Raw genomic sequence first — 20,000 nt, forward strand, 5'->3', positions numbered from 1 at the left:
ATAGGAGCTGCGCTTGGATGCCCAAGAGGTGTTTCAAAGACGGCCGCAGAATGAAATGACTTGTCTTAAAGGGACTTTGGTTGAAGTTATTTGCATGTTAGAATGATGAATAAACATTAAAATACAGAATGGAACAAGTCAAGACAAGAAAGAACTTGTTATTAAGGGGTTTTGTTAAACACAGTTGTTGCCAAGCAACATCACAGTTTTTTGCATTAAAATAGAAGGTAACACTTTATAATGCAACTGATGTGAATCATAAAGTCACAAGTGTGTGTACATAAGCAGTTTTGTCACAGCTTCATATTCTGGTTAATCCAATTAGAATTATGTTTTAAAATATTTTTGAGTTTTTACCTCGTGATAAAATGCAAAGCTGTTTTTGCACTGATAGCAAACTTATCGCAAAATCATCATTCATTTGTTGAATGATGTTTAATGTTGAATAATCTTTATGTATTCAACCATAAATTTCTAAAAAAAAAAAAAGAGAGAGAGAGAAAATAATCAAACAAGATGAAGCACCTGATTTTACTTGATTAGATCGAAAAAAAAAAAAAAAAATCCATTCCACTCTTCTTATTCCTCTTGTCAAGTCAATAATGAGGAAAATAGTCTTTAATTTGGCCTTGTTAAAGGTCCCATGGCATGAAAAGTTCACTTTCTGAAGCTTTTTAACATTAATATGAGTAACCCTAGCCTGCATATGGTCCCCCAGTGGCTAGAAAAGGCGATCGGTGTAAACCGAGCCTTGGGTATTTTGCTTTGTATTTAAGAAAATGAAAGCGCAGACGGCCCAATCTGGAATCTTCCCTATATGTCGTCATAAGGGGAAAGGTTACCTCCCCTTTCTCTGCTTTGCCCGCCCATTAGAAAATGAGCTACTACAGTGAGATTCAAGCACAATATTTTTTTTCCTCGACAGACATCATGGCTTGCAAATGAGTGAAGCATGGTAGTTGCTCAGTGTCTGGATGTAAAAATGAACACCTTAAGGCTGGAATACACTACACGATTTTTAAAATCTGAACAGATTTTCAAAACACTAGGCATCATACACTTGCCAACATTGTAAATGGTTACAGAGAAAAGCTGGGCATCATACACTACCAGACTTTACAACAAAGACTATAGTCTTAAAGGGACTTTGTTTACAATCGTTCGGAACACAAACAGAAACACGCGCCTGGTTGCTAGGAGACGCATGACAGACAGGCGAAACAAATGCAGGAGATTTATGCATGTCGTGCGCGAGCTCGCGGCTCCATCTAGCAGTTGTAAGCGGTATATGATAGTGTCTCAACATGATTACTCTTCAAGCGCTGTGATTCGTGAGCTGAATGAGGTAAGTTTTTCCTTATCACCCGATCTTGTACAGTAGCCCCATTTTTTTTCTCGATATTTGTGACTTCGCACCCTTGATTTGCATTGATTGGGCAGCGTATGACTGTACCGTGTAATGTTATACTGTATTTATTAGCAACACATATTGTTCACTGATATGTGTTCTAAAATCGGCTCAAAATAAAAAAGAGTCTATGACTATCATATACTACGTGATTTTCCATGGAATCTGTCGGCTCAAATCTGCAGACTGGCTCTGACTTTTTTCAACTAGCGTCAACTTGTTCAGACTGTAAATCGGGGGGGAAATCAGGGCAAAAGTCGTGTAGTGTATTCCAGCCTTTAGTATTTTTTTAGTTCCTTCATCCGAGCCTATGAAGAAACAGTGGGTTAATTTTATTTTCTCTGGTAATGCGCCGATACAACTTCCCAAAGTTTTGTATGTCTGCGCCACACATTTCACCGACCACTGTTTCCTCAACGTGGGCCAATACAGCCCAGTTACTGTCGCTAATGTAAAGGTGGACAGCATCAAGTATGTGTGTGTGAATACACACACTGTAACACGAGTGTTGTACATTTCTTTGTTGTTCGGATAACCGTTCTGCTGCTGGTGTTATGGCGCACGCGATATCCACATTTCCAGATTGCAGAGCTTGATGTAATTGTAATAAGAAAGATTGTAAAAACCTTTAAGATTTATGAAATATAAAATATGTAAACAAATAAATGATGTTGACCTAGTAGCACATTTTCCACAACGGCACCTAACCAAAAAGGTATTTGTAATAATGGCAGAGGTCTGACTAATTTAGTGGCGCTGGTTAGTGTCTATAGCTGATAATTATATATATAATATATATACGATAGCAAATCAGAGCAACATGAAAAGCCAACAATGTAGGCTAGCATTAGCTACATGATAATAACTGTAACAGCATACATAAACCAACTAAAGTACCATATCTAGACACAATGTTTTAAACTAACCATTCAGAGATGTCCTGCTGTAGCCGCTGAGTTGCAATTTCTTCATCCAGATCAGATTCTGGGTCAAACTGAAAGCTTGAACGACTGCGTGTCTACGAGCCATTGCGATACATCCACTGTCAACATTAGCGCATGGTACCGTAGCCGCAAGCTGGTTAAGGCCACACCCACCCTCCACCTTGCCCCGCCTCTCTCCTCCTCATTAGCATTTAAAGCTGCAGACACAGAAACGGCACGTCCTGAGGAAAGCTCATTGTTGGACTGGCTCATAGTGGCTGAAATTCTGCACCAAGGCTGAATTTCGGGAAGAGACTTCAGATACAGTACTAGGGACCACTTAGGCATATATAAAAGCTTCCAAAAAGTAGCATGTCATGGGACCTTTAAAATCTCTCACCAATGGTTATTGTTACTAGAAGAATGTTATTATTTAAAAAAAAAAAAAAAAAAAAGTCATCCACCCTCCACTGCAGTTTGTTAATTATAATTCTAGTTTATAAAATCGAGTCCTTTAAAAAAGCATGCATAATTAAAACTTTCCTAAAAGTGCTGTATGCCTAATTTAGCTATATAGGAATTATAACACATGCACATTATCACCTTATCCTTATGTAAGAGCACTATAGTCAGTGAGGTCATTTTGTGTTGAGTGATACTTGATTGCACTCTGCATTCCAATGAGAAGTGTGCTGATACCTACTTACAATGCAGCAAGACTGCATTAGAGGCTCTAAAATCACCTTGCCGTATCAAACGCTATGTTCTTTTACACACATGTACACATGCTCTCTCAAGTAGTTGCTTAATAAAGTCACAGAGAGAGCACAAGAAGATTCCACTCAATATGCCTTTTCCTATTTGGTTTCAAGCTGCAAAAAGATGCCCATGCAACATATGCACAAAGCAGTTATTCAAAAACTCATGGGTTTGAGGAAATATATAATATTTATAACTAGAGGATTAGAGAATGTGGGTTTACATTAGCCACTGAGTATGAGAACAATGCCAAATCCAGCTTTAATTCTGGGAACCCCAAAGAAATGCTAAAACCATTTGAAGTCATCAAAGACGCCTTGTAATAATTATTAAAATGACTAATCATGAATCATATTAACTCATATTAATTATGATAATGAAATGTTTCAATCTTTATTCAAACATCTATTACTTGTAATTCTCTTGCATATGGTCAAGAGTAACAATAGGGGCTTTCGCACTATAGGAACCTTTTCATAGTTCCTATTGGCTGAAGTACCCGGATTTTGGCATGTTCTTATCACAGGAACTAGGAACGATTTTAGTTCTAGGAACTCCTTTTGGGGGAACTAAATTAGCTCCTACTTCAAAATAGGGTCTCAATCAGCACTGTAGGAACTATCAATGGTGTAAGTATATGTTGAGTGGTCAAACCAGACTGTCCTCCAAAAACAAAAACGACTCTATAGGTCGTTTTTCAAGCACCTTATTACGACCTATATTTATGTTTTAAAGTCATGCGCCCTCTAGCTGGTGTAAAAATAATGACAGTGTTGTGTTATGTCTGTCGTCATGAAATGAGGTATGACCGTCGTTACCAAAAATGCATCAAAATGCGTGTTCATTTAAATGCAATGTGTGGACTTTTTACACCATTTCTCCTATTTCCATTTAGCAAAACAAATTTTTTTTATTAACGACTACACCTACCCCAAACCTAAACCTACCCTTAGTGATTTAAACAACCTGGTCTCATGGAAAGACGTACCTGTGGGAACGTTTTCGCGAGTCGCCAAAATACGTACCAGTGCGTACATATCACTGCAGTTTCCAACAGAAATGAACGCTAGAGGCAATAAAACAGCAAGCGCTTTTAATTGTTTTCATACACAGTTACTATTACGTGGTCAGATTATGGATTAATAAAAACTCATTTTCACATCTCCTCGCACAATATTATGTTATGATTTCAAAACCCTTTTTACCAAAGTGCACAATTTGTAAACGAATATATTTTGGACTTTGCATTGCTTAACCAGCTCCATATGTTTCGCTTTTGTGACATAACAAGATGTACCTTGGGTACAAATCCCATGAAAGGCGAGTCACGGTAAAAGAGCTCAAAGAGAGATCTAAACAAGGTAAAACGGCACAATTACGGATGCTTTTTATGTCACATTTGCTTTTGTTAACACTATCGGGTAGGTTTAAGTGTAGTGTTGTTGGTACGTTATTTTAAAACGCAATGGAGTGCAAATTTCAAATCAGAACTGTGGTGATTCGTATAAAAACCAACATCATAAAAATGTACCATATTCACGTTTATCTGTTCCGGCGGGGGAAAAAAATGAACACGCGTTTAGCGCCACTCAGTGGACATTTCACATTGAAACTGCAGTGATATGTACGTATTGGTACCTATTTTGCGACTCGCGAGAACATTCCCACACCTACGCGAAACCCGAAATATGATGCAGATAAAAGGGAACAATGCATTAAAATGAAAGTGTCTTGTTGTCGATAGGGGTGCAACTTTAGTAAACGCACCTATGGGTTGTATTTCAGGGAAGTGAAAAACTACCTATATAGGCGTATTGGTTGGAGAACACGTTGGGTCAAACGCATATCAAACACCGGCACCCATTATTTTTAAAAAGCCGTGTAAACATATTTACTTCACAAACATGGAAAACAGCGATAACGCCATTTACCTGTTGTCTGCAGGGTTGTGTTCTTTTCTCCGCCTCGATGGTATGCAATACTCAAAGTTTTCATATGAGATTTTGTCTCTTAGCCCCACTTTTTGCTCTTTCAGTCATGTAGATTATGAATTTACATTCCATCTCCGTTATCATGAAACCCATCACACACAACAAACACAGGTCCGATCACGGCATCCTCCATTCACCGTTTTTATTTTTAGCGTTTGTAAATGCCGCACTTAAAGATGCCGCTGACAGTTGCTTCACAGTTCCTATTCCCAGTGCGAATGCAACCAGGAACATGGCCCGGGGGAGAAATTAGTTCCCTGGGAATTATCCTAGAGGCTATTTCCTGCAAAAATAGAAAGCTGCACTGATGATATGTTTTTGTAGGCCAACCTGGAAGCAAGCATCACCCTGGTTCCCTCAACAAAAACCCAATAGCATTTTTCCATTGGCTTTTGAATTATTGCAGAATATAATCTCTGTGACCAACAAAAAAGTTTATGATTCTTATGTTTTGTTCCACATAATAATATTAACAAATGAACACAACTTTTTTAAAGAATTTTGTTGCCTAAATACAATCAGCAGAAGTAAAAAGCTAAATGAAGGCTATAAACGAACTACACTGCAGTCACATAACTTCAACGTCACCATCACTAAGCTTCCAACAACTTTATTTAAAAAGCATTTTCTCTTAAAGTTTGAGTTAGAATAGTTAACAAGAGCATGTGTAACCTCTCTGAGCGGGATTCGAACCGGTGTTTCCTCCATGGGAGGCAGGCGCGCTAACAAGGATGCTAAAGAACACAGCCTCAAGCCTCCGTTACACTCACCCCCCTAAACCTCACTCCCATCCGTGTCACGGCACCAATGTAACCCCTAAGGTTCTACTCGCACCGCTCCGAGTGGGATTCAAACCGTCGTTTCTGGCATGGGAGGCGGGCACGCTTGAGGTCAGGGAGTGAGGTTTACTCGCACAGCTTACTAGCGGTTACGCATGATTATAAACACAATAAGGCTATGAAAGTGGACTAGTGAGCAGATGAGTTTACCTGTTCGGTGTGATGATGTTTAAAGTCCCTGACAAACTCTGTAATCCCATTTAGCCACTTGTTACAACTGCTTTTTACAAGACATGTAAAAGCTTTTGAAAAATAAAAAGTAAGTATTACTAATGTATTTTATGTTGTAGAATAAAACATGAAAATATTAACACTCTGAGGTCTGAGGGTATCGCCGGCGATACCACCGTGGTTTTTTTCTTATCAGTGTGAAAGAGACTCAAAATACTCCGTCAATGTTGCACATACAATTAAGAGTTATACACCATTTTAATCTGTGGAATATCTTCTTTCATTTGTGCACACTCAGAGTAAAAACAAAATGTTGTGCTTTTTGTAAAATAAAGAAAACTAACATGATGCGTGATCTCTCGTCTCCCTCTGAACGAACTCCAATCTGATAGTTCTCAGAAAATGAACTGTAACTTAGTGAATACTAATCACAGAAAAATTACACTTATGTCTAAAAAAGCATTAAGATGTCAGGTTTTAAAACATGTAAGTCAAATCGAAAACAAACCTTCTGTGTTTATGTAATCTGTATGAAAAGAGAGCCATGTCAGAAGTCTGTGATTCAGCTGATTATCCGCTAATGTGGCCACGCCCACAGAGCGAGCGCCATTCAGACGCAAATTCAGTCAATACATGCATACATCATCTAAATTGATATAAACATATGAGAATCCATCAATATTTCTCCAAATGTGTATGCTTTTAAGCATATTAAGAAATTATGGTCAATATAAGATTTTAAGAGTCAAAATGCGAAGCTTGAGTCTTAGATCTTTTTAATGATGTATAGTTTGTCAACTGCACATCAACATTTAGGCTCTATAATATAACAAATATAGTAGCCTATATGAAATGCCCTAGAGGTAGGAATGTTCAGACGCTTTGCATCACAGAAATACATTATATTTTAAAGTATATTAAAATAGAAAACCATTATTTGGTTAGAGACTTGAGACTTCTATTAAAAACATTATAATGGCAATGTGTTCAATCTTTTGACTGGTACTGTAATTTAACATAGGCCTATACAAAATTTTCTTCATATCATGTGCAATAATACGTGCATGCATGAGATCACAAAAATCTTTTTTTTTTGTCCTGAGTGGACTTTAATCCTGTTATCAGCATGATCACAGAGGGGTTTTTCACAGCCTACCTGACTGAAAGGCCTCATTAATATGCAAGTCATTTCAGGTCATTATTATGCAATTATTTTGTCTTCTCAGGTGAGAATCACCCATTATTCATGATTATTCACGCCTCCACGCATACTGTGTTTCTTGACAAAAAGTGTCTTAGAAAATTTAAATCTCTCTATTGTTTTATATGAAGGAGTAGGAAGGATAATTTTTACTTCATTCTGAAGCAAAAACTCTAGTCTACAACCTCCAGTACCCAGAATTCTTGTGAACACAGTTTTAATATATTTTTTTGGGCTTTATTTCAGTGACTTAAGTTTTTTGTTTTTTCAAAAACCACGCATAAACGTTATTCCTTCAAAAACACAAACATGTACATACATGTTCCTCACATATTATTGTAGCCTAGTTTGTGCTGAATACAGTGTAATGACACTTTTGTCATTAATATGTTTATGAACAACTGAAAAAAGCACAAATGTCAGGGCATGTCAAAACTTCTCCAGGGCCCCAAAAATCCTCAGATCCCTGAGGGTTAAGCTTGTGTTAACCACAGACCTTATTTTTAGGCAATAAGCCAAAAAATCATTCAAAAAACACATTGACTTTGGGACAATGGAATCGGAGGAGCTAAAATGTGACCCTGGACTACAAAACCAATCATAAGTCACACAGGTATATTTGTAGCAATAGCCGATTTTCTCAATATTTTGATTTTTTTGCATCCTCAGATTCCAGATATTCAATTAGCTGTATATCGGAAAAATATAGTCCTATCCGAACAAACCATATATTAATGGAAAGCTTATTTATTCAGCTTTCAGGTGATGTATAAATCTCAATTTCAAAAAATGTACCCATATGACTGGTTTTGCGGTCCAGGGTCACAAAGGCTAACTGCTATTTCCAGGCTTTGGCCTACAAAACATCATCCCTGCAGCACTCCATAGTGAAGAAGGTCCCCAGAAGTCCCATTGCCCATGCTGAAGCTATATACAATTTGCCATCAGTAAAGGCCATTTGCAGATGGACCTTCGGAGTGAACCAGTGCACATTAGCATTGGAGATAGATGGTGGCAGGTTAGAAGGGCAGCTCATTAAGATGCATAGATTTTTATCTATCTGCATGGCTAGCTGAGCCAAACATTAAAGTCCTTCAAAGATGGATGCTATTAAATTGAAAGCAACTATAACTGAAATTTTACTCAGGCCCAGTATTCCTCTTGGGAACAGAATGGGAATTTGGTCAGTAAAATGAACATAATATCAGAAAATTTAAATTTCATCAGCTTACTAAGAAAGTGCATTCAAGCAAAATGTCTGTTTGTTGTGGTTGTTGTGAGTGTTTCTTTAAGTTGAGAGAACCTATTCCCACTTCTGTTGAGTGTTCACATGTGTGTGAAATCATACGAGTGAAAAAAAAAAAAGTGGACTAGTGTTCAACTTCCCTTGCCAGTCTTGGAAAGGTCTGAGGTCCTTGTCAATGTTTCAGCTATTCAGATTTAAAAGTTTTGTGGTGGACACACTTATTTGTAATTAAAACTAAGTTAGAAAACTTTTCACAATACATTTTCATGTCAGTGTCAGCACTTGTCAGTGTTTTTTAAGACAAGTCCAGTTTTTTTGGCAGATATCTGAATATATTTGAAGTGCTATTATCAACCCCCTTGACAGCAATTCCCCAACGCTTCTAAACAAAATCCTATGTTTCACTTTAATTCTGAAGTATGTGTTACTCACATTTCTTGCTAATTTCACTTATTCAAAGTCTGCCTTTCTAAAAGCTAAAATATTTAAGCCTAATATTATTTATGTATAATTTATGTATATTAATTGATTTATGTATTTGAATGAGCAGGTGGGGGTTATAACCAGTGCCCTTGGTTGTAAACAGATGCACCTCCAGTTCATTGATTATAAAAATACATAAATAATGAAGCCCTGTGCCATTTGACACCTTATTGATTTTCCCATGAGTGTCTGATTGATACAAGCTTGAAAAGTCAAGAGGCAATTGATTCTCACTTACTTCCATGCACTATCCTATCATTACAGGATGCCTAGATGCTCCACGTGCCTCAAGACCTTACGTCAAGACTCAATCTGGTGAGACGGCACACTCGACACACAAACGCCTCCAAACATAAAGCCTTTGACTGCACTGGAATTCAGCGCCTTCTGTTAAACCATAAACCAAATGCTTCCCTCCATGCAACATTGGTTTTCATGCAACCCTGTGAAAGAACTTCAACCAAATCTGAAAACAACATATCCTATAAGGGGAGTAAGGCTCCTGTGAGAACACTAACCATGCTTCAAAGCAAAATCTGCATTAAATCTGTGTGGGTGAGCAGGTGCGCATGGAGATGCGCCAAAATGTCTGAGACATTGAAATCTGTGACTTTCAAGTATGTTATTATGATGAATATAGATCTCATTTTAGATCAGGTCTGTTGGCTTAAGATTACTGAAAAAACTCTATCTGACTCAAAAACAAAGTCTCAAATATATAACCTCACAGCTACAGACTTCTATACAAAGTGGATATGCTAATCTCCCCAAATTGCTGTTTTGCTGTAATCTGCATAATTAGCACTGTTAGCTCAATTGATGTTGACATTGAGGGAAATAAAAACACACTGACAAAAATTGCATTCTCCTGATTGTTTTCATCAAGGCACCATTTCCTCTGTAAGTCTTTCATATGCGGAGATAATAGGCTTATGTTTCTCAAACAAATCCTGGAATGCATGTCCTAAGCCATTCATGATGCTCAATGCACAAAAGTCAAGGCTGCCTCTGAAATACTGGGCAAAAAAGGCCGCCAATACAAAAGGCTAAAAGCTGCTATTACCCAAAGTGTGGTGATGAGGATTTAAATAATGCTAGCTACTTCACGCTAGTCATGTGTGGAGGGTTGGGAATCAATAATCAATTCCAATTCTGCAACTGGACACTCAAGGACAGTAATTGGATACTTGTTATAAAACAAAAAATGTGATTACGCTTATCGATTCCTGTGTGCACATTTAAATGTGGTTTTAAACCATTAATGCGCAAGAAGATGCGAAAGAGAACTCAATTCAGCACTTGCGTGTTGTTTTCTGTGCTGGGTACATCCAAAGCCCACATGCAAAAAGCCACCTCTCATAGCTCTGTTCGGTGAATACTGAATTGAGTTCTTCTTGAGCATGAAAGGACAAACTAGAGATTTGTGGAAGTTCAGAACAAGAGGGTTTTGCATCTTATGCCTGGTTCAGACTACACGTTTTTAGCCTGATTTTGCCACGATTTGCTTGACGTAGGGTGTTGTGGGGATTCATAAATGACAATGGACATCGGGACGCAAGATTCGATCGTTTCAGCTCGTGTAGTGTGTCATAGTGGACAACAACCGATGCCGCGTCTGCGATGCTTCACAAAATCACGACAGAAAGACTAGCATGTTTAATTTTTTTTCTCCGTCGTCCACGACAAGTTCCATCACACGTGTGACACTAGCCAAAAGAAGCACAGAAGCGCCTTCCTACATGCTTTCAAACATGCCGAAACGAAAGAGAGACAATGGCATCATTCCTGCTATGTGCAATTTACAATAGAGAAAATGTTTGTGGAGCTATGGCAACAATACTCCTGGTTTATGTTTCCTGAAAAAAAGTGAAAAAAAGGTAAATAAAACATGTTACCTCAGTTCTCTTTGGAGGAAAACTAAATATCCATGCAATCCAGATATGTGTCCACTTTGGGGCTTTTCTGCAAAACACGCTGCTAGCCATTGTTTGTTTACGCTCATGGCACCTTCTGCCAGTCGTACTGAGCTCTCGATGACAGCATGCACGTCATTAAAGACTGCACGCGATGAATGGTCGGGTAGCAACGTGTAGTCTGACATGTTTCTTGTCCACGACACGACACGATTTTAGGAGTCAAAATCATATAATCTGACACAGTGACTATCGTGACCGACTAAAATATTGTGTAGTCTGAACCCGGCGTTAAAGTGATTAAATTGCCTTTTTTGAACTGGGAAAGAAGTTTAAATGCCAACATGTTAACAAAGTAATTTTGCAATTGGAGAATCAAAAGTATTCTATTCTATTCACTGTAAACCCTAATGCTTAAAATAATTCATTGGTTTGAGTAGGGTAAACTTAAATTAAACAAATTAGTTCACTCAAATGTACTTTTATGAATATATAGAACATTCTTTTTCTTTTGAGTTCACAAAACTGACACATTTTAAGTAATCTGAACTTATTGTGCAAGGGGATATTTAGGAGCGCATAATGTATTGCTGTGCTAATTTAGAAGAGTTTCTGTTATGTTGTTTTTTGGGGGGAGTTACCATCATGGTGACAAGTGGAGAATGAGCTTAGTTTGAGAACAGATTAGATAGTGTTAAAAGTTTTATATTGCTGTACTCATTCAGAATTTGCTATGCTATGTTAATGATTTCAAAGCATTGTGTTACCAATTAGCAGGTTAGCATTACTGAATCAGCTAGTTTAGCTAGCCAAGTTAAATGAATGAATAAGTTTACTCAAATATTTCAAGTTAAGAGCAAAACTTTGAATTTCTTAACTTAAACATTTTGATGTACCTGATTACCTCTTTTTTTTATCTTTTTTTTTTTTTTTTTACTTATTCGGGTTTGCAGTGTATTTCATTGTTCGGACAAGCACCACAATCTTACACCATTGGATGAACAAATGTTTCTGTCTCTGGCTGCTCAAACAAACAATGTTGAAAGTGCCACAGAACCACAGTGTTTACACTCTCTAGGGAAATCAATCTTTGAGAATGCCTTACTTAAGGTATCTCTGCACATTAAACTGAAATTGGAGAAAGTATTCTACCCTCCAAAAAATTACAGACATAAACATTGTTGAAAAAGATTAGAGAATCCTTTCCTGACTGTGTACTTGCAATTTCAAAGATAAACTGTTCCAAGCAGGTGGATTATTGATCTTCTCAACTCAAAGAGAGAAGCACACTGTTTAAAAGAGGTTTACCGATAGGGGGCCAAAAACAACCCAGAACACCCAGTATGAGAATTTCACTAGATGTTTGACAAATGAGGTGACTATAAACTGCCATTGTAAGACAAAAAGCTGCATAAAGGAATTTGTTTTGTTTTTTTCCCCTAAATGTCGCTATTAGTGTTCCACAGAATAATAAAGGGTTGGTTATGACATATAGGTTTGGAATGACATAAAGATAAGCAAGTAATGACAAGAGCTTCTGTTTTTGGATAAACTATTGCATTAACCCTCAGGGGTCTGAGGATTTTAGGGGCCTGGAGAAGTTTTGACATGCCCTGACATTTGTGCTTTTTTCAGTTGTTCATAAACATATTAATGGAAAAAGTGTCATTACACTGTATTCAGCACAAACTAGGCTACAATAATATGTGAGGAACATGTATGTACATGTTTGTATTTTTGAAGGAATAACGTTTATGCGTTAAATTTTCTAAAACATCTTTGGTGAAGAAAGTACACAGTATGCGTGGAGGCGTGAATTATCATGAATAATGGGTGATTCTCACCTGAGAAGACAAAAGAATCACATAAAGAGCTCTAATGAGCTGCATAAATAATGAGCTCTTTCAGACAGGTAGGCTGTGAAAAGACCCTCTGTTGATCATGTCTCAAGCTCATCATATGGTATATATCAAACATACAGAAAAAACAGCAATACTGTGAAATATTATTACAATTTAAAATAATGGTATTCTGTTATATTCTTTAAAATATAATGCATTTCTGTGATGCAAAGTGTCTGAACAGTTATGTTACATCTATGGCTTTTCATATAGACTTTTAGCTTAAAAGCATGCACATTTGGAGAAATATTGATGGATTCTCATGTTTATGTCAACTTTCTATACAGAGGAGTAATATTTATTCAATATTTATTTTCATCACTGTGAACGCTGGATACTGTTTTCAATTCATACTTGCAGCCGGAGGGCGCTCTGTGCACCTTTAGTCCACAAATGCCAATGCTAAAGAAGAATAGGCAATCCAGGAAATAACTAAACTAACAGAGGCCAGAGATCGCTAACTATGGCTATTCAAAACACTTTTCAAGAATATAAATACACGATTGAGACGATGAATGCATGCATTGCCTCAGAATTTGCGTCTGAATAGCGCTCCCTCCTTGGGCGTGGTATTTTGAGTCTCTTTCACACTGGTTAGAAAAAAAACGCGGTGATCACGCCGGCGTGACCGCCGACCCGAGGGAATTAAATGAAGTCAAAAAACAATTACCACAAATAAAACAGAAAAAAAGAGGTTACACTTTATTTTAATGGTCCACTTTAGACATTCTACTAACTATAAGTAACTTTGCAACTACATGTCAACTAACACTCAGAGTATTAGTAAACTGTAGTAGACTGTTAGTTTAGGGTTAGCTGTTAGGGTTGAATAGTAGAATAAGTTGACATGCAGTTGCAAAGTTACTTGTAGTCAGTAGAATGTCTGTTGGGGAGCATCAAAATAAAAGGTTAGCAGATATTAAGCAGACAGTCTACTAATACTCTACTGACTGGTTGTTCACATGCAGTTGCAAAGTTACTTATAGTTAGGAAAATGTCTAAAGTGGACAATCGAAATAGTGTTACCAAAAAAGATCCAGCATGTTGATACTACTATTACTACTACTAGGAGTACCTACTATAAATATCACAACATTGGAGTGCCTCTACCTACATTTTTGCAAAACTCCAAAAACATACTTATACATTCAATTCACTGCAGTTTCAGCTGAAATGAACACTAGAGGAAGTAAAACACCAGCAACTATTATTCCTTTTCACACAATCACAATTGGGGCAGAATATCGATTAATAAAGACTTATTTCTGCATGTTTCCTTGAACAATACTATGTTATGAACTCAAAACACTGTACCATAGTGCATGATTTGTAAAGTACTGCATTTTGATGTTTCCAACACATTATAATCTACATTTTTGAATGGCTTTTCTAAATTTACCTACAGCATTGCATTTGCGATGCGGAGCGCACAGGTACGAGCTCAAAGACTTGTAGAAGCAAGCTAAAATGGCATGGTTGATTCAGCAATTGCATTTGCTTTTGTTAAAACTTTCAGGGATGTTTAGGTGTTTAGTTTAGGTGGTAAATTATTTTCAAACGCAGATGAGCATTAGCCTTTTAGCGCCACTCACCGGTCATTTCATTTCCGAACTGCCTCAATAATTCGTACAACAACCAATGTGATAAAACGCTGCCAGATTAAAAAACTGAATGTGCTCTTAGCGCCACTTACTTTGAAAGTGTCATGAAGCATGCAAAAATCAACATAATACCATTTTACAGAAAGGTCACCACAGGCACGTTTTTTTCAGTGAGCCTGAGTTGAAATATTAGGCTACTATTTATTGTATGCTCTTCACATACCACAGAAAAAGAGCTGAGGACAAATGAAGTACATGGAATAGTTTGCCTGTGAAGAGGAAATTTTGATTGTAATGAAGAATGCTGAGAGCAGCAGAGGACAGACAATGTCACAAAGCACCAGGCCTGAGAAGAGAGAAATCTTAATGACTTTTCTGACCCTCAGATGACAAAGTCCCAGCGGCCTCAGGGAGTCTTGAAGGATTAGACCTGGCCACTCCGCAAAAGACAACAAGCCATTGATAGTCCTATAACAGATTATGTGATGTTCGTGGATCATACTTCATCTGCTCAAGACCCTTTACAGTGAAACAGGAAAAATGCAGGGTGATCTCATTCATATTCAAATGTTGTACACATACATTTATGTATGTTTGGAAAGACACTGAAATGCAATCAATGATTTAGCCTAATCTGAAGTAAAGCCTATAAATTTAGAGTTTGTATTTTTGCGAATGGCAGCGGTTCCCAAACTGGGGTACGTGAGGTGGCAGAGAGGGTACGTGAACAAAATGCTGAGTTTTGCCATTCGTATCATTCTACGCTTCCTTAAAATAACATTAAAACTGAGCATGTATTTCTAGCAGGCAAAATGGCGTAAATACATAACATCCAATCAAACCTACCTCATCTTTTGCGGTCAAAGCTACTGCATCCACACAAGCAGCGTGCATATGACAGATTGCATGCAGAGTTTGCTTCCTTAGCAGATCGCGCTAAATTACTGTCGTTTTCGACAATGTAAAGGTGGGGACTTAGCACTTACTAGCATAAAGAACAAATAGCCTATAGACAGAATGTGCATTAAGATCGATTTAAAACTCAAACTCTCTTCAATACAAAAACATACCCTGTGTGAGTTCTTGTTTTTAAAAGGGCTATATGTAAGATTTTTACTTTAATAAAGCATAAAAATACCCCAATATGTTTGCAGATATTTAGGAAACATGCTAAGTTCACCTACTTGTTTCTCAGAAAAACAATACTACAGCCAGTCATTCTACTTTGAAATTTGCGTTCCGTGTCGGAATTTCTGTCTTTGTTTTGGTCTGTGCTAAACCGTGTGCTGCCAGTTTATCCAATAGTATTTCGACATCACAGGTTGCCAGTTGGCGGAAAACACCACGTATTGCAGCCATGGAAACTAGCAAACAAACTGGGTCAGAGAATCGCAGATTCTACCTGACCTAAAAAGCCTCTGCATCCATCTAAAAATCACTATGAATGACAGCATATTAAAACACAGATAAATCAACACATCAGCTTACAGTGTGTAAGTCTCCTCAGCTTTCATTGTCAATTGCACTCCCTCTTGTTGCGTGTCCTCAAGCTGACCACCCGTGTCTTTGAAGGAGGAGGTGGGGCAAACAATATTTTGAATTTGGACTGCAGTACCTCTTGACCACTGGGTGTCATTCCTACATAGAGCCTTTTTAATGTTGATTATATTATACAAGCAATAACGCATTTTCCCCAAATATCCACACGATCGCAAATGTGACATTGATTTTATACAACAGTTAACACTCTGAGGTCTGAAGGTATCGCCGGCGATACCACCGTGGTTTTTTTCTTATCAGTGTGAAAGAGACTCAAAATACTCCGTCAATGTTGCACATACAATTAAGAGCTATACACCATTTTAATCTGTGGAATATCTTCTTTTATTTGTGTACACTCAGAGTAAAAACAAAATGTTGTGCTTTTTGTAAAATAAAGAAAACTAACATGATGCGTGATCTCTCGTCTCCCTCTGAACGAACTCCAATCTGATAGTTCTTAGAAAATGAACTGTAACTTAGTGAATACTAATGACAAAAAAATTACACTTATGTCTAAAAAAACGTTAAGATGTCAGGTTTTAAAACATATAAGTCAAATCGAAAACAAACCTGTGTTTATGTAATCTGTATGAAAAGAGAGCCATGTCAGAAGTCCGTGATTCAGCTCATTATCCGCTAATGCGGCCACGCCCACGGAGCCAGCGCTATTCAGACGCAAATTCAGAGGCAATACATGCATACATCATCTCAATCGTGTATTTATTGTCTTCAAAAGTGTTTTGAATAGCCATATTTAGCGATCTCTTGCCTCTGTTAGTTCCTTGATTGTCACATGATATGCCTCTTCTTTTACTGAGGCATTTGTGGACAAAAGGGGCAGAGCGCCCTCCGGTTGCAAGTATGAATTAAAAACACAGCATCCAGCGCTCATAATGATGACAATAAATATAGAATAATAAATATTACTGCTCTGTATAGAAAATTGATATAAACATATGAGAATCCATCAATATTTCTCCAAATGTGTATGCTTTTAAGCATATTAAGAAATTATGGTCAATATAAGATTTTAAAAGTCAAAATGTGAAGCTTGAGTCTTAGATCTTTTTAATGATGTATAGTTTGTCAACTGCACATCAACATTTAGGCTCTATAATATAACAAATATAGTAGCCTATATGAAATGCCCTAGAGGTAGGAATGTTCAGACGCTTTGCATCACAGAAATACATTATATTTTAAAGTATATTAAAATAGAAAACCATTATTTGGTTAGAGACTTGAGAATTCTTTTAAAAACATTATAATGGCAATGTGTTCAATCTTTTGACTGGTAGTGTAATTTAACATAGGCCTATACACAATTTTCTTCATATCATGTGCAATAATATGTGCATGCATGAGATCACAAAAATCATGTTTTTTTTTTTTGTCCTGAGTGGACTTTAATCCTGTTATCAGCATGATCACAGAGGGTTTTTTCACAGCCTACCTGACTGAAAGGCCTCATTAATATGCAAGTCATTTCAGGTAATTATTATTCAATTCTTTTGTCTTCTCAGGTGAGAATCACCCATTATTCATGATTATTCACGCCTCCACGCATACTGTGTTTCTTGACCAAAAGTGTCTTAGAAAATTTAAATCTCTCTATTGTTTTATATGAAGGAGTAGGAAGGATAATTTTTACTTCATTCTGAAGCAAAAACTCTAGTCTACAACCTCCAATACCCAGAATCCTTGTGAACACAGTTTTAATATTTTTTTTTTTTGGCCTTATTTCAGTGACTTAAGTTTTTTGTTTTTTCAATAACCACGCATAAACGTTATTCCTTCAAAAACACAAACATGTACATACATGTTCCTCACATATTATTGTAGCCTAGTTTGTGCTGAATACAGTGTAATGACACATTTACCTTTAATATGGTTATGAACAATTGAAAAAAGCACAAATGTCAGGGCATGTCAAAACTTCTCCAGGGCCCCAAATATCCTCAGACCCCTGAGGGTTAAACAAACAGAAGGGTAATATTAAGTGATGTACATTTTAAACACAGTTCTGTCAGCATTGTTTGCTCTATTTTACAAAGAAATAATATAGTTCCAATGAATGCCACAGCAGAACTGTTGCTCATCTCCAACAAAGACTGTATATAAAGTCTCCAAGCAACACACAGCGGTGTTTCGTGAACAAATCTGCAGCTTTGAACGAATCGTGAGAGTTATTAATTCAATGAGCCATTCATAAATACAGCCACTTGCTTTGTTACTGAATAAATGAATGACTCAATGACTCATTAAGACAGTCACTTACAGCCACTGCGGTTTTCGTTTAATATTTAAAAGTATCACTTCTTTTTTACCATAATATCACCAGCATATTTCTCTATTTAACTTTTTAAAAAAACAATTTATTCCATAAAGGTATTCATAGAGGTAAAAATGCATAGGGAAATCAATTTAAGGTGGCAAATATTGGTGTGACTACAGTCTTAAGTGGAAGTGAGGGATGTTAAATGCCTCAGGGGGTTTAGGAACCACTGCTCTAAGGACAGTTCGGAACTGAAATTGCTGTAATTTCTGAGAGGGCATCGCCACAGGTGACCAAGTTCAATACTCAGACTCTCATTTACAAGTAAATGACCTTTTTAATGGCAAATTTATTTATAAATGGAATCTAGATGGAACTAATGAAAGTAATTTGCACTCTTTGTATTGATGAATTTAATTGTCATTAAAGCTCAAGAAGTATGAAACCTAACTGAAACACTGCTGATGTGTTTAAAAATAGGACTGTGTTAAATAAATGATGGTATCACACATATTTTATTGATTTCATTATTAATATGATAATATAAACAACCTATAAATTCCACGCACATCTGTAAATCTTCTTCATGACGGTTTATTGAATTCACATATTTTTTCAACCTAAAAAACATCTCAGAAAAAGCAAGTTTATGTGATTTTGCCATGATTATATTTCTTGTAATTTCATAAATAACTCAAGAGCCTCTCAAGTCTCTATATCTTTACTTTAATCAAAGTATGATTCGTATAAAAGATTCCAGACAGACTATAATAATCATTTATCCACACACCATTTTAACATGACATAAGGTCAGTGTTTTTATGCGGAAAATAAAATATCACTATGATTTAATTGATCTGCTCCTTCAAAAGAATGTCTTTGATAGATAGAATTGATGATGGATGCCATAGAATATGTATTACATTTTTAAATAAGCAAAGAATGAAGCAGCCTTGAATAGCATCATTCACTGATGAAGGGTTTCAGAAACCTTTCAAATCAAAATATGTGGGCTGCACCAGAAACGTGAATCCTGCTTGAAGCAACTGCATAAAATTCACCAAAATAAGCTTTCAAGTGAGATGAATAAGAATGTGTCAGAATCAAACTCCAGGTGTACAGAGTATGACATAGACAATTTTAGGTAATTATGCTAACCTAACCAGAAGTGCTATTTGATAAAAGAAGAAAGCTGTGAAAGCTGTGGGACTCATACTAAAAAAAGTAACACAACCACCACAAAAACTGAGAGGGTCAGCAGCTGTTAGACTTCTAATGAAATAACCCATAATTTGGTACTAAGGCCTGTATTTTGGAACATACAGTATATACTACAAAAAGCCTATAGTGCTTTTTCAGAGGCCATGAAACCTCTACTTATCTCTTGAGGTCTATTTCCTTTATAGTTTTGAGTGGTCTCTGAGAACATGTTTGGGACAGACTCCTCCCACAGATCATTTGGGGAAAGAGTTGCCATAAATCTGATTTGTCAAGAATAATACTTCAAATATCGCTGCAAATTGATAATCAGGAAAAAAAAAAAAAAAAGTTAATGCCAAGTATTGAATGAAAGCCTGCAGTAGAGCTTCCCCAGTGGTCACTCTACTTATGTCAACACTGCAATTCTTAAAACTAAATTATAATGAAAAACAAAACTGTTTTGAATTTTACATGAGAGGTGGGGAAAGCCATCAAATGGTTTTTGCATCTGTCAGTTTATGTGATTTTTCAAAAAGTGCCCCTTGTT

The 20,000-nt window shown here is 36.8% G+C and overlaps 1 protein-coding gene across 1 annotated transcript in view; it reads right to left on the minus strand.

Moving 5' to 3' along the window:
• Positions 1-20,000, minus strand: part of alk (ALK receptor tyrosine kinase) — a 496,326-nt gene that overhangs the window by 473,881 nt on the left and 2,445 nt on the right. The gene's annotated exons all lie outside the window — the stretch shown is intronic.

Source organism: Megalobrama amblycephala, linkage group LG5 (assembly GCF_018812025.1).
Source record: "Megalobrama amblycephala isolate DHTTF-2021 linkage group LG5, ASM1881202v1, whole genome shotgun sequence".
NCBI classification, from domain to species: Eukaryota; Metazoa; Chordata; class Actinopteri; order Cypriniformes; family Xenocyprididae; genus Megalobrama; species Megalobrama amblycephala.